Here is a 17,037-nt window from a genome sequence, read left to right as displayed (position 1 = left end):
GATGGTTTCCAGGGGGAACCGTGTGGAGGTCAACCTGACATGGTATATTGCTGGCAATGAGATCATTCCACATTACTAACAATTCCCTTTCTCCCCACCTGCGGGGTTTTTTTTTTGTGGATGATAATGGAATGGTGCACCCGCCTGCGCTAACGGTTTACGCTGGCGGGGCACCAGTGGAGGATGATAAGATGAGCATGGGGTCAGGTCAGTTAGCCCATCGTGACAAATTCACCACTTGCGAAGGTTTTTTTTTTATTATAATGGAATGGTGCACCCGCCTGCGCTAACGGTTTACGCTGGCGGGGTACGGGGTAGTGGAGGATGATAAGATGAACATGAGGTCAGGTCAGTTAGCCCATCATGACAAATTCATCAGTAATTTATCACGATGGTTTCCAGGGGGAACCGCGTGGAGGTCTACATGTCTTGGTACATTGCCAGCAATGAGATCATCAGTCCACATTACTAACAATGCCCTTTCCCCCCCACTTGCGGAGGTTTTTTTTTATGGATGATAATGAAATGGTGGACCCGCCTGCGCTAACGGTTTACGCCTCTCGAGAGACTACAGCGTGAGGTTTTTCAAGAAGGGTATATTAAGGTTTCTTAAGAGAGGTAAATGCTGTGAAGCTGGGACAGGTCGCTAGTCCTATAAAAACATTCATGGGAAATCGTCATCATATTAAAAAAAAAAATAGGTACACAAGTAATATTGATTATAAATTCAACATACATAAAGCAATCAATAGCAAAGCTAGTCAATGACAAAAAATATATTGACGATGTGTAACAAAATTAATAACGCTGCAAGTACCATGTTTTATTTTATACTAGCTGTTTCCGCGACTTCGTCCGCGTGGAATATATCTTTAATTTTCTAAAATAAAGGATTTTTTATAAAATACAGTAGCCTAAGTTACTCCTTATTGTAACTGCTACCAGCCAAAAAAAGTTCCATCAAAATCGGTCCAGCCATTTCAGAGATTTGCCGGAACAAAAAAACAGACAGAGAGACGCACAAAAATCTTAAAAAATGTTATTATGGTGTATGTACCGTGTTTATATTCATATGCATGTAGTAAAAAACGGTTATTTCAATACTACAAACAGACGCTCCAATTTTATTTATATGTATAGATAGCGTTTGATTAGTCAGGGTTGCCAGTGTATCATATGAATTTACATATTTACACAACCTATTTGATTTAACGTACTTATTTATATTACTGACGGTCGAAACAAAAAATATATACGGATATTATATATTTTTTGTTTGTAAATCGGTTATAATAAATTAAACACAAAATTTATGTGAAATAAAATAAAACATTGAAACTTCACACTGGGATTCTATTTTCGTTTCGCATTCTCACAAATGCACAGTAAAAAATATATATATATAACAATTATTATGGGTTATATTATTGTGATAATTAATATTGTCCTCGCTCCCAATAATAGTATTTTGCTCATATATCCTTTAACCATAAGTTACGATCGATCCCTCGTTCAATTCAAACGGAGATCGAAATTACATTAAGTTTTATAAATAAATAAATAGGCCTAAGCCGATAGCCCGTCGTAATTCGACCCCCTATATATTTATAAAATTAATAGAATATAAACTTGTAGCGGAACGGAAGACGCAGCGTGGAAAGACCTCCAGCAAGGTGGACCGACGATCTGGTCAAGATCGCTGGAAGGCATTGGATGCGAGCAGCGCAGGACCGATCGTCGTGGAGATCTTTGGGGGAGGCCTATGTCCAGCAGTGGACGTCTTCCGGGCTGCGATGATGATGATTATGATGATAAACTTGTAGCCTTCAGACTAAAGTCGTATCGGTCAGGCGGAAGTTGGCCTTCAGCCGCTCCATAAGTCCTTCCGAGGGTTTGGAGTGCCATCTGCACTCGCCCTCTATCGTCCGATGAAGTAACGTCCAGCTGCGGCCAACAGCATTAGAGTAGGTCGAAAAAAATATTCATTTCATTTAATCAAATTAAAATAATGATAATATTTTTTTTCATATAATAGGTATATATTTATACCATAACGGCCTCGGTGGTCTTGCAGTTTATGCAGTGGGTTCGATTCCTCGCACGGTACAAACATTTTGTATTCAAGAGTATGATTGTTTGTATCGGTCTGGGTGTTTTATATGTATATTATGTATGTATTTACAAAAAAAAAGTATCTATATATTTATATCAGTTGTCTAGTATCCATAACACAAGCTTTAGCTAGCTTAATTTAGGTATAGATGGCGTTGTGTGAATTGTTCTGAGATTATTTATTTATTATTTATGTATGTATATTTACATTTCAAAAGATGGCAACCCCAACTGCAACCGAGCTATAGATTATAGAGCCAGCATGACTGTCAAGGTTAACTATTATACAACTACGTAATGGTTAATTTATTTTGTATTACCGGCTCTGTGGTTTGAGATAATCTGCCATTGTGTAATTGAAAATAAAGTGCAGGCAGGCAGGTGAGGTGACATTGGACTGCTGTGGCATTCATTCTGTTGAGCTTTGTAGTCTTTAAGATTAAGTTATTGCAATTTATAATGGTTTGGATTGGATTATAAAACTCTGTTTTATAATGGCCTTAAAGGTCTAACATATATACAGTACTAGATGATAACCCGGCTACGCTCCGGTGAAATGTGGGTAGATATTTCTGTAGTCATCGGTCCTTGAGCAATATTAAAGGTAAGTAGAGCATAGACTCGAATAGCTTCGTTCATTGTGTTTAATAAATATAGTAAGTAAAAAGTGCAAAAGATTTTACACAAATAATTTTTATTTTAAATCAACATTCAAAATAAATTAACAAAACATATAACTTTTAAGGTTTAGTCTCTGTATACCTCTTTGTTTTAAGCTCTCTCTACTTTGACAGTTATTTAAAACCAATTGCTTCATCCAAACATGTTTCCCATTCTAGATCGTTAACTGGAAGTTTTGTTTAAAATTCAAAATATCTTTATTCATGTAGGTCTATTACAGATTGTTGTGATATATCAAATCTACCGTCACATCGGAGTGATTTCGAGATGAGAAAAACTTACAAGAACTGCTCGTATTCTTTTCAAATGAGTTTGTACATGATTACAAAAATACTGATTCATTTTTAAATTCAATTAGAGAGACTATAATGAGCACCAGCATATAGCATTTTTGTTAAAAGGCACTAATTTAATCAGTTACCGTAACCCAAACAGATCGGACTGATCTGTTATACATACGACAATACATATATAATAACATACAAACATAAAAAAAACTCATTTTTTTTTTACTTCAGATAAAATCAACATTCAACATGTTGATTAAATGTATACATATAAATAAAATCGGAGTGTCTGTTTGTAATATTAAAATATCCGTTTTTTATGACATGCATATGAATATGAATACGGTACGTACACCAAAATATCATTTTTTACAATTTTTATCTGTCTGTGTGTTTATTCCGGTTAATCTCTGAAATTTCTGGACCGATTTTGACAGGACTTTTATTGGCAGGTAGCTGATGTAATAAGGAGTAACTTCGGCTACTTTTATTTTAGAAAAATAACGTTAAATTCCACGCGGACGGAGTCGCGCGACGGTTAGTTATAAATAATAACATCCGTCCGTTTGTCACACGTCGCGTTTCGTTCTCGGAAACTAATCGCGACAGTTCATCTCAGCGTTCTGCTAACTTCGATTGCTTTTTGCGAGGACAGACAGACAAAAACTGCCACTGACAGCAATAATGATGGTCAGATGTGTCATGTGATACGTTTTAATCAATTTGTTTTTTTATATGACTGGAATTGCTAACAAGCTGACGAAACCTGACGGTAAATGGTCACCGTCGCCTGTTAAACAGCACTTATGTCGTCTTTCCGGAGGTCAAAGTCATACCACATAAAGAATACAACCATGTTGAGATCAGAAACCAAACTGTTTATTTCACATTTACCCTCAATATACATGAATTTATCACGATGGACTAACTGTCCTGACCTCATGCTCATCTTATCATCCTCCACTGGTGCCCCGCCAGCGTAAACCGTTACCAGTGGGTGCACCATTTCATTATCGTTAACAAAATAAAACAAATTCACCATTTGCTACTAATCCATTTAATTAAATCATATTCTTACTGGTTTAATTTTTAACCAACTATCAAAAAACCATATTGATTACAAAAAGAATCATCCAAATCGGTTCATTGGCGACAATCTACAAGATATACAAAAAATACAGTCACTATGCAAACATTAAATCTAAGACAGAATTTGTTACATGTTCAGACATATTAATCAGCATCAAGTAATGATGGAGGCGAGGCCGCGCGTGGGATGTGGACGGTGCCGCGGGGCAAGCCACTGCCACCGCTAGAAGGGCACCGCACAATGTAACAAATAATCATAGATAATACTATGTTGCACTCTCTACCTATTTTATGATGCCCTAATATGTAGCACATAACAAAATAATCATTGTGTCTAACAAAATAATATTTACTCCAACAAAATCATTTGTACAATATGTTTTTTATGGATGATAATGGAATGGTGCACCCGCGCATTACGCTGCAAAGATTTTACCAATGGATATTTAAAGATGAGTATGTTGATGAATTTATATACTAGTGACAAATCACCTAATACTTGTCACAATTTCCAAGGAATATAATGGAATGGTGCACCCGCCTGCGCTAACGGTTTACGCTGGCGGGGCACCAGTGGAGGGTGATAAGATGAGTATGAGGTCAGGTGAGTTAGCCCATCGTGACAAATCACCAAGAATTTGTCACAATGGCTTCCAGGGGGGACTTTTTTTTTAGGCATGATAATGGAATGGTGCACCTGCCTGCGCTGACGGTTTACGCTGGCGGGGCACCAGTGGATGATGATGAGTATGAGGTCAGGTGAGTTAGCCCATCGTGATAAATTCACCTGGAATTTATCACAATGGCTTCCAGGGGGGACTTTTTTTTTAGGCATGATCATGGAATGGTGCACCCGCCTGCGCTAACGGTTTACGCTGGCGGGGCACCAGTGGAGGATGATAAGAGCATGAGGTCAGGTCAGTTAGCCCATCGTGACAAATTAATCAGGAATTTATTACGATGGTTTCCAGGGGGAACCGCGTGGAGGTCAACCTGACATGGTACATTGCTAGCAATGAAAGAAAGAAAGAAAGAGAAAGAAAGAAAAACATTTATTGTCAACCATTATTACATATACACATTTGACAATTGTACACTTTACACATATATATATATATATATATATATATACATACACATATGCACACACACAATCATATACAAATATACGTACATACATACATACTTAGAAATTAGGGTTGGACTACCCCTAACATTTAGGGGGATGAAAAATAGATGTTGGCCGATTCTCAGACCTACTCAATACGCTCACAAAATTTCATGAGAATCGGTCAAGCCGTTTCGGAGGAGTATGGGAACGAAAACTGTGACACGAGAATTTTATATATATAGTAGATATGATACTAGCAACTTGTGAAGTTACAATAAAATACCAGAGAGGTACTAAGGTGGGGGATGAGAGGTGTCTTAGAAGTGGGGACAAGTGGGATATTCCATAGAATATATTTGAATCCAACATGGCGTCACAGAATATATTTGAATCCAACACGGAGCGACTACCGCCCCGTTACAGTGTTGTCACGACCAAATCATTAAAATCATTTTTCTTGCTGTTTCAAACATATTCACAATTTATGTCTTCTTACTTCCAAGTACTTCACAAACCTCTTCCACTCGTACTCGAGTAATTCTGGTCGTGATGGAAATTCTAAATAACTACTGATAATTACAATTAGTTCGCCAGAATGGCAACGCAGGAGTGGTATCTCTGACGTCACATGATAACGTGAGATCATAGTGTTGATCACGTATATACTTGACAGTTATGTTCTATCAGATGTACCATCAATTATTGTAATTAGATTATGCCAACTGACTCCGTAAACGCTGTTTTGCCATATACATTAAAATCGCTATTAAAAAATAGGGGTTGATGGTAGAAGGGTGAAATTTTAGAGTTGTATACATCATTTAATGTTACATTATAAAAAAAACTTAATAAAAATTATGTCCAAAAAATATAAAAAAATGTTAGGGTATAAGAGGTGTCCTTTTAATGATAAGGGGTGTCCACCCCTAACATTTTTTTTGGGGTATGAAAAATAGATGGTAGCCGATTCTCTGACCTACTGAATATGCATATAAAATTTCATAAAAATCGGTCAAACTGTTTCGGAGAACAAGAATTTTATATATAAGACACATATACTATCTGTGTACACCAATGTTGCCTACCTATATCAGTGTAACCATGGAATCCATCAATAAAAACAAATTAAACACGCTGAACGCACTTGTCCATGTTTATGATTACTTTTTATATTAATCCTAAAATAGCATGTCTCCATTCCGGTGACAACCGACCGACCTGATCCGACCTTCCAGCAAGGCCGGCCCAATTTGGTCAGGTCGCCCGGGTCGAGCTGTGCCCTTTGTGGACAACATGCTCGAATGACTTATCTTTTTTACTTTTTAAAACTACTTTGCTTAAAAGTTTTATAAATTCCTTAACATTTCCTTTAGTTATCGGCTCAGTATTATTACGCACATTGATTGAAGTAGAAAAAGTATAATCCATCACTACATACATTTAAAATAAGTATTGTTGCTAAGTAACAGTTTGTATGTAACGTGCAACTGTGATCGGAACGAAGTAAATTATATTTACTACTATATATGTAATCCACTCAATATCTCTATCAGGTCCGAAGTTAAAGGTAGTTGTGACTCAAATATTACAAAATTATTCTGTTAAGGGGGCGGTATAGGTCCAACAGAAATTATTAGTATTTTAACAGATTTAATTTTGGATATGTTTTTTTGCTAGTAGTTCTATTGTTTACTCTTCTGTATATTGTTTTATATTATGTATGTTACTTAAATGTAGAGATGTAGAGTGTCTTAAATGTAATGGATTAAGGGACCGTATTAGGCACATTGATTGAAGTAGAAAAAGTATAATCCATCACATTTATAATAAGTATTGTTGTTAAGTAACAGTTTGTATGTAACGTGCAACTGCAATTGGAACGAAGTAAATTATATTTACTACTATATATGTAATCCACTCAATATCTCTATCAAGTATGCGCCCCTTTATTCATCCCCCGTCCAATTCAAACGGGGATTGTAATTATGACAGTCTTAGCCGAGGTTCGAACTTCTAGGGATGCTCTAAGTCTAAAGTCGTATCCGTCATGCGGGAATTGACCTACATTCGCTCCATAAGTGACGACCTCGGTGGTCTAGCGGTCTAGCACACCACTTTACGACCGATGGTCGCGGGTTCGATTCCTCACACGGCACAAACATTTGTATTCATGAGTATGATTGTTTGTATCGATCTGGGTGTTTTCTATGTATAATATGTATGTATTTACAAAAAAAAATATCTATGTATTTGTATCAGTTATCTAGTACCCATAACACAAGCTTTAACTAGCTTAACTTGGGACTAGATGGCGCTGTGTGAATTGTCCTGGGATTATTATTATTATTATTATAAGTCCTTCCTTGGTTTGGAGTGCCATCTGCACTCGCCTCCTATCGTTCGGTGAAAGCTATAAAGGTCAGCTGCGGCTAACAGCATTATAGCAGTTTGAAAAATAAGGCCTGGTATTTTAGCGACTCAATCTGCAAATATAGGACTTATCCTGCAACTAAGATGCCTTGCCTTAATCCTCAAGAATGCGTGGTGGTCCCAGATGTTACATGATGACGCAAAGATCTGTTCATGTAATTAGGCTACGATTACAACTTACCATCAGGCTGACTGTCAACGTGTTTGCCGTTCCATTAGATTAAAAAAACGATAATTGTTACTTCCATTCATTTGACATACTGCAGTGTTTCCAAGTTGCCCCCAGCTCCGTCCAGTAATATAAGAAATGGAGACTTTTATATTCATCATATTCGAAAAAAGTGGTAGAGCTCACTGTACCATGGAAAACAAATATACGTAAAGACCATGCAATAAAATTAAATAAATATTACGAACCTATACGAAATAAATAAATAAACCAATAAACGAATTAACGAAAAATAACTATAATGTTAAACTATGTGGTTAATTTATATGCGGTCGAAGTAGCAGTGAGAGGTATACCAGCGAAATCTCTCTAAAAGATCTTAGATTGTCTAGACCTGCAGTAAATTCTATACTAAAACATGTATCTAAAGCACTAGCAGGTTCTACCAGATTCGACGGGACGGGGAGAGAAACACGAGCTGTGAATGCGAGTGTTGAGGTATATCGTCAAAGCAATTTCTTAAACCTACACCCGGGTCAGAAGTCCTGGGAACTGCTCGGAGTTTCTCTCTCTGCCACACGATGGGCAGGTACCCGATTTGCCTGGGCTGGTAAAGAAACACGAGCAGTGAAAGTGAGTATTGATGTACATTGGCAAACCTATACCAGGATTACAAGTCTCGGGAACTGCTCGGAGTTTCCCTCTGCCACACCATGGACCCGTCACCCGCACGGTGAATCTATGAACTGTTCACTAGTTCTCCATTCATGTCCAAGTTTTAAGTTTGGCAACCCTAGAGCTGTCCTCTCTTTAACGACAGCGATATTTCGCGAGCGACCGGTTTTGACCAATGTCAAGTTCAAACTTGTCCATTGTTGAAGAAAGTTGTATATATTGTGTTGTCTGACCGCGGGTTGTTATTGCTTCACGCTCTTCAACGGTCACCGTGTCCTCTCTAAAGATACCTTATTAATAGAGAAACTCAATTTTTAATTACTGAAATTATTGTAATAAAAGTTATTTATCTTAAGTATATTGTAGTTTCTATAATAATATGTTGAATTTTTATAACGAAAATTACTGGCTTTTATTTTTTCTAACGTATCTTCATCATTACATAGTATAAAACACTCGCGAGTCGCTGTCACTATCTATCCGTTCCTATGTATACTTAAATCTTTAAAACTATGCAACGGATTCTGAAGCGGTTTTTTTAATAGTAGATGTAGAGTGATTCAAGAGGAAGGTTTATATGTATAATACGTGTGCATCCAGGCAAAGCCGGGCGAGTAGCTAAATGAAATGCATTTTATTAAATCAATATTAAGTCACTTTCTTTTATAATTTGAACGATTAAAAAGATATAAATAGTTCAATGACTAATATAGGTTATGTTATAAATTTTAACGTTTTGTTTTTAAATTAAATTGTTAATTTATAGGCAAAGCATAATAGCTTAATATTATGATTTCCCAAAGAAATGTGTTAACAATAATTATTTTCAAAATTTAGTCATTATTCTCCTAGTTACTTAGACTACCATGAAATTTACATGAAATAAAATAATCTAAATAAAATTCCCGTCAGGGATAAGAATTAAAGGATATCCTTAGGAGCGATGGTTTTTATCTCCTCAGGATATACTTTCAGTCACTTTTCGTTCATTTGCTGAAAAATTAGGTAATTTACAAATGTATTTTTATCAGTTATCTAGTACTCATAACACTAGCTTAATTTGGGTCTAGATGGCGCTGTGTGAATCCGAAGATTATTATTATTATTAATTTCACTGCTTAATTAGAAATTTAACTTTAATCTTACAAAGCAAGCTACTTGTATACTAAAATAGAAACTGAGGTACATATACACACAAGTTTTCGTTAAAATCATATGTTTTTTTTTATTTTGTAACTATTTTGTACTGTATTGTATTTTATTACCATTTCTTTTTGTTATTAATATTACAGTGCCTTTAAAGTAAACAAAAAAATGATCTATCAATATATTACGGAGATATTCCACACACCTCAATCCATCTAAAATTACGTGGTTATTTTAAAATTGCAAAATCCATTGTTACAAACTTACAACTTCACCGTTTAACAAAGGCAAGTATTAGACATGCGCGCGCAGTGAAAGTAGATACTCGCTCGTGACCCCAGAGGTACAATACTGATTTAGGATTTATAGGGTGCGAGCTAGATCTGGCTGGGCATCTAACAAGGTCTAGAAAAATCTAGAAAATTAGATGCAACGTCTTAATATATACATATTAAGTATAAAATTAAGGTATAAAACAAAGTCGCTGTCGCTGTCTGTCCCTATGTATGCTTAAATCTTTAAAACTACGCAACGGATTTTGAAGCGGATTTTTTTAATAAAGTAATTCAAGAGGAAGGTTTATATGTATAATACATGTACACCCGAGCGAAGCCGGGCGAGTAGGTTATTAATATTATAAACACGAAAGTTTGAGATATTCGTTTTTACTGTTTCACGCAGAAACTACTGAACGGATTTTGATAAAACTTTACAGTGATATAGCTGATAGATCAAAATAACATATAGGAAAACTATGTATAATATATGTAAGCATGTTTATTTTATTACAACATAACAAAGGTATACGGATACGGACTCAGATAATTGCATAGTGCGAGGAATGAACCAGCGACCGTCGTAAATAAAGCAATGTATAAATAGGTAGAATAGAATAAAATAGAATAGAAAATTCTTTATTTAAATAACATATCATCCCTTTTGAATAGTCATTACTTATTTTTTTAGAATGAAGAAATTTTTTAAAAAATTCGTTACTCAAATAAACATTACATTGAAGCTTTTTTCAATAGTCGTTACTTATTTTTTATAACAATGAATTAAAATAAAGTTAGAAACTCGCGTGTTGCTAGACCACTGAAACCGTCAAATTGAATTGAACAACTGAATCGTCAACTGCATAGAATAGAATAGAACAGAATGGAGTAGATTTGAGTAGAATGAAGTGGAATGGAGTAGAATGGAGTGGAATAGAGTAGAATTGAGTAGAATAAAGTAGAATGGAGTGGAATGGGGTGGAATACAATAGAATGAAGAAGAATGGGGTGGAATGGAGTAGAATTGAGTACAATGAAGTAGAATGAAGTGGAATGGAGTAGAATGGAGTAGAATGGGGTGGAATGGGGTAGAATGGAGTGGAATGGAATATAATGGAGTAGAATGGGGTAGAAAGGAGTAGAATGGAGTGGAACAGAACAGAATGGAATGGAGTAGAATTGAGTAGAATGAAGTAGAATGAAGTGGAATGGAGTAGAATGGGGTGGAATACAATAGAATGGAGTAGAATGGGGTGGAATGGAGTAGAATGGAGTAGGATTGAGTAGAATGGAGTAGAATGGGGTGGAACAAAATATAATGGAATGGAGTAGAATTGAGTAGAATGAAGTAGAATGAAGTAGAATGGAGTGGAATGGAGTAGAATGGAATAGAATCGAGTAGAATAGAATAGAATGGGGTAGAATGGAATAGAATATAAAAGATTTAGTCTTTTCTATTTCTATATATAACTTTGCATACATTGACACCATAAATGAAAAGACAATATAATACATTATGTTTTTCTTTCAACGCGACCATTTTAAAGTATCAATTCCGATACACCCACATTCCACTAACAGATGGACAGACGGATCGTATATCGCTTAATATATCGGTCATCGCTCTAAGGAAATGGCTTGTTGAACTTCAGACAAGAGTACTTTATGCTCTGATTACGGAGATATATTATTACAAATCATCATACAAACTAATCGACACCGATTTTTACAAAGTCTATCACTTTGTAAAAATCTGTTACCTCAGTCTCATTTCAGTTGTTAAGCAGCTCGCCAAAGCGAGAATGAAACCGGAACACAACTTACAAAAAGTTGTGTTCCGGTTGTTGGTTGAGATAAGGCAGAGAAATTACAGGATGCAACCTTAGTGCTCATCTCAACCAACAAAGTGTAAATTGTATCCAGTAATTAATACTAATTGTAATCTGTTTTGTGTGCCAATAAAAAAATTTAATTGAGAAAGTAACTCTGTCTGTATGTTCGTCACGTTTTCACGCCAAAACTACTGAACCGATTTTAGTACACAGATAGTCTACACTCTGAAAAAGGACATCGACACTTTTTAATGCGAAAATGAAGGGATTTAAATGGGTCATGAAAGATTGTATGGAAGTATCGTCGAATTCGAATTTTAAGACTAGAAGCTTAAAACTTATTTTTAGGCTGTTATATATTTATTATATAATATTAAATATATATTATAAATATAAATAAATATGACATTCAAAATTTTGAACGGACGGTAGGGAAAAAAAAATAAACATAGAATGTAAAAATTTGACGTTCATAAGAGGCTAAAATGTCCTACATGGATAAATGAAATTTGAATTTGAATTTGAAAAATGTTACCCCTAAATAGAATAAAAGCTAGAACGATGAAACTTTTTTCTTTCGTTTTTTGGGTTAAATTTATTGAATATTTTCTCTTCATTTGGTCTAGGTCACTATAACATGTGGACGAAGTCGCGGCCACAGCTAGTAATATATATTTATATATTTGTTACACTTTCATGACTAAAATGGCAAACGACTGTACGGATCTTGATGAAACTACAGTAGTAAAAAGCAGGCAATATTGTGCAAATTTTCCGCGAACGAATTCGCGTAAAAACTAGTTAACCCTATATTAAGATATCTTTCAGTTTCTTTATTAATAAAAACCAAAATTCCTGTAATTTTTACCTTTTCTTTATTAATAAAAACCAAAACTTAAAAGATCGGTCTGTGTGTTTTCTATGTATAATATGTATGTATTTAGGAAAACAAAATTATCTATGTATTTGTAACAGTTATCTAGTACCCATAGCACAAGCTTCAGCTAGCTTAACTTGGGTCTAGATGGCACTGTGTGAATTGTTCTGAGATTATTTATTCATTATTTTACAAAAATTCTCATCTCCCCTCTTAAGGAGAGGAGCACAGTCGGCCGGGGTTCAGGGCCCCAGGGAGAGAAACTGGCGTACAATGCGGGCAGAATCTAAGAGCACCGCTTTCTGCATCTTTCCCGGGAGTGAGCCGCCTCGGAATCCCAACCGTCTGAGATGTTGTTCCAGACTGGTTGGGATAAGACCGTTCACCGACATAACGATTGGAATGATTTCGGTGGACATCCTCGTGAGCCAGGTCGAGATATTTTCTCTTTTTCTCTTTTATTATTTTTCCTCTTGACTTTCGCCGAGTACATAACCATGTTCTATTTTTAGGTGTATATACTATAATATAAATGTTGGCCTAATCTAAATCTGTAGAGTATTTTATTATTATTACTATTATTATTTCCACCGTTTCACAATTTACATATATCGGTTATTTTATAGTGATCACAAGGACGGGCTTATTTTTATTATTATTATTGTTATTTTTTTTTATATATATATTATATATCTCCCATTGATGGGGTAATAGAATGATCATTGCGGGTAAAAATCACCAAACAATGACAGTATAAATTATGAATGATGAGGATGGATAATTTTTAAGTGGAAGACAAAAATTTGCGGACTATTCTACAAGTGTTTAATATTACAGCTTTTTGGAGAAGGATGAAAGTAAGTGGGTGAAGTTGTAATATTTTGGGGCTAGTGTGTAGGGATGCTGGGATAACACCTGTGGACGAGATAATAATTGGGAGAGTTTTCACTGTTTCTACCATTGTATTTTTAGTTCTATTACTAGATCAGTATACTTAGTAATTTTTTCTGTATGTGTTGATAGAAGATTATGTGTATTTGGTATTGCAATATCTATAAGGTAAACTATTTTATTTTTCTTGTCATGTAGCGTTATATCTGGTCTGTTGTGATGTACAGTTTTGTATGTTATTACAGTCCTGTCCCAATACAACCTCCAACCGGGAGAGTCGAGTACTATCTGCGGGGTGTATTTGTAGTAATTTTTCGGTGATTAATTGATATTTAGTGGCTAAGTATTGATGTACTCTTTATTATTATTATTATCTAAATCGACATGCACATCGACTTTGTTTCACACTATACAAAGATTACATGTATTAGTATTAATAAAACATTAATAAGCATACTATATCAGAGTGATGTATGTAGGCTGTATGTCAATAATGAACTAATCGCCACGTTGCATAACGGACCGGTCGAGATGCGATCAAGGTCTGTGTCGAGTCACTGCGCCTGCGCAGCCGCGCCGCCTCTCATACGCAGTCATTATTCGATCAATTAGTTGTAATATAATCGACGCACACAATTTGTGCAAAGTCAAAATCTTCTATGTGTCCTATCTGTCTAATAAGAACTAGTTGTCGCCCATTCATTCATAATTTAAGAGCTGTGCTCTTGTTAATGGAGCTCTCCACATTCCGCGATCTTCTATCAGTTCTTTTAACTGTTGATACGACACGACTCCTTCTTTGTTTTCTTTGTTGAGTTGTCGCCCAGTGGTCAGAATTCGACCAAAATTAATTTTTAATAATAACATTTCAGGACAATTCACACAGCGCCATCTAGTCCCAAGCTAAACAGAGCTTGTGTTATGGGTACTAGACAACTGATACATATATTTGTAGATACATACGTATTGTACATAATACACAACAAAACCTAGATATACTATATATAGGTACTTGTAGTAATCTTTGAAAAGATTGAACAGATTTTCATGCGGTTTTCATACATCGACAGACAGATTTCTTATGAATGTTTCATCATCATTATCTTATTTATATGTGTAGTATGTTTATAATATATATAAATATATAAATATGTATGTATGTATGGTCATAATTTGTTTGTATGTAGTATATTATCATGTATATGTATGATCTTATATCTATTTAATATAATTACATTTAATTTATTAAAACTAAACCGCCTTTGAGTATCTCTGCACTCCCTAAGGTTGTCTGGTAGAGAATGCTATTAGCATTAAGCCCGTCTATTGTACAAAATCAATAAAGTTTTAAATAAATAAATGTTTCGTGTACAAAGGTTCTTTGTAAATATATAGAAATGTCCGAGAAAAGCCGGGACAGGTCGCTAGTTACATATTATAAAATCGTGCCGAGGTAAACGATCAGTATGTCTGTTTGTCTGATTGTTTATTAATGTTTCACGTAAAAATATGAGGTACTATCTGTGCACGCGTTTTCACCTGCGTTAAATTTTAATAAAAAATATAGCCTATATGTTATTCTGATGCATAAGCTGTGTATATTACTGTAAAGTTTCATCAAAATTCGTTGAGTATCAACAAAGCAACAAAGATTAAGTTTTTGAGGTATTATGATTATATGTACATAAGACACGTGACAGACACATAAACAGAGGTGACGGTGTAACGGTGCTGTACATGGTCGCGACGATGTATTGTTTGATGCGGTTGTATCAAGGGTTGACAGTACAAATAGGGTTGCCAGCAATTAGAAATTAGAATTTTTTTGTCATTTTATTTAGTTATTTTAAAATACTAGTAGTTACCCCAATTGGTGAAATTCGTTCAAAATTAATTTGAAAATGATTTAAAAAGGTTTCTATTGACTAAGAATATTTGGTGCGTGTTGTTTTTTTATTTTTATGTTTAATTAAAAAATATATATTAGTGTTTTGGACTCCTTCTCTATATAAGTATGCGAAATTTCATACTTTACTGTCTGCACAATTATCGTAAAAAGGGGGTACAAAGTTTTTGCTTCGTTTTTATATTAATAATATAGGTATATATAAAAAACAATGCTAACATAAAACAATCTAAATATATATAACTCAAAGGTGACTGACGTAGTGATCTATCAACGCACAGCCCAAACCACTGGACGGATCGGGCTGACATTTGGCATGCAGGTAGATGTAATGACGTAGGCATCCGCTAAGAAACGATTGTGATAAATTCCACCCTTAAGGGGATAAAATAGGTGATGAAAGTTTGTATGAAAGTACTGTAAAGCCGCAAAAACTATACCTAATAATAATACTTCTTAACGCGAGCGTAGCCGCGTGCAAAAGCTAGTGTTAAATAAAATTAATGATAAGAGACATCTTTCTTACTATATTTATTATATTTCTTTCTATTAAGACCGAGCAAAATCTTTGTGTATCTTATTATATTTTTGAGTGACTCTCCTATGAAAGAAACACCGATAACAAACATAATTAATACGAGAGACGACCTTAAACTTTCTCCTATCACGTTAAATTATCAAAATATACTATTAAATATGGACATTCTACATTCGTAGTATAATTTCTGGCTATCCTAGGGTGCATTAGAGTCATGAATATATATTTTTAATATTACAGTCCAACCCTATGACTTAGTGACAGGAAGCGGCTACTTGTCTGAATGCAGTGCGTCATAAGTTCGAATCAGGCGGCCGGACGTATCAACGACCTACACTATTATGCTGTATGCATAAACATGAACACATTACAAAACCCTATAGGCTCAGTGGTAACAGGCAACAAGGCAAGTGGTCCTACCACGCCACCACTTGTCTGGATATTTAAATGAACATGCCTGACCCGTGAACTGTCCCACGTCCCAACTAATTAGATTATTCTTTGAAGACTTTTTTGAAATATTTATTTTGAGTGTTTCATTTTAAAGGTCATTTTGAGGACGTTATTGCGAGAGTTTACTTATGAGAGATTTATTTTGAGAGTTTCATTTTGAAGGTCATTTGATGATGTTATTGCGAGAGTTTCCTTATGAGATATTTATTTTGAGAGTTTTATTTTGAAGGTCGTATTGAGGATGTTATTGTGAGAGTTTCCTTATGAGAGATTTATTTTGAGAGTTTCATTTTGAAGGTCGTATTGAGGATGTTATTGCGAGAATTTCCTTATGAGATATTTATTTTGAGAGTTTCATTTTGAAGGTCGTATTGAGGATGTTATTGCGACAATTTCCTTATGAGATATTTATTTTGAGAGTTTCATTTTGAAGGTCGTATTGAGGATGTTATTGCGAGAGTTTCCTTATGAGAGATTTATTTTGAGAGTTTCATTTAGAAGGTTGTTTTGAGGATGTTAGTGCGAAAGTTTCCTTATGAGAGTTTCATATATCCCTTTAGTTACA

The 17,037-nt window shown here is 35.0% G+C and overlaps 1 protein-coding gene across 1 annotated transcript in view; it reads right to left on the bottom strand.

Moving 5' to 3' along the window:
- LOC131847466 (inverted formin-2) overlaps positions 1–17,037 on the bottom strand; it is a 155,670-nt gene that overhangs the window by 40,949 nt on the left and 97,684 nt on the right. The window lies entirely within an intron of this gene.

The sequence above is a fragment of the Achroia grisella genome, unplaced genomic scaffold (assembly GCF_030625045.1).
Source record: "Achroia grisella isolate CSIRO2021 unplaced genomic scaffold, CSIRO_AGI_Agris_v1 utg537, whole genome shotgun sequence".
In the NCBI taxonomy this organism is placed as follows: domain Eukaryota; kingdom Metazoa; phylum Arthropoda; class Insecta; order Lepidoptera; family Pyralidae; genus Achroia; species Achroia grisella.
The sequence above is the reverse complement of the archived record's forward strand: the minus strand, read 5'-3'. Positions and strand labels throughout refer to the sequence as shown.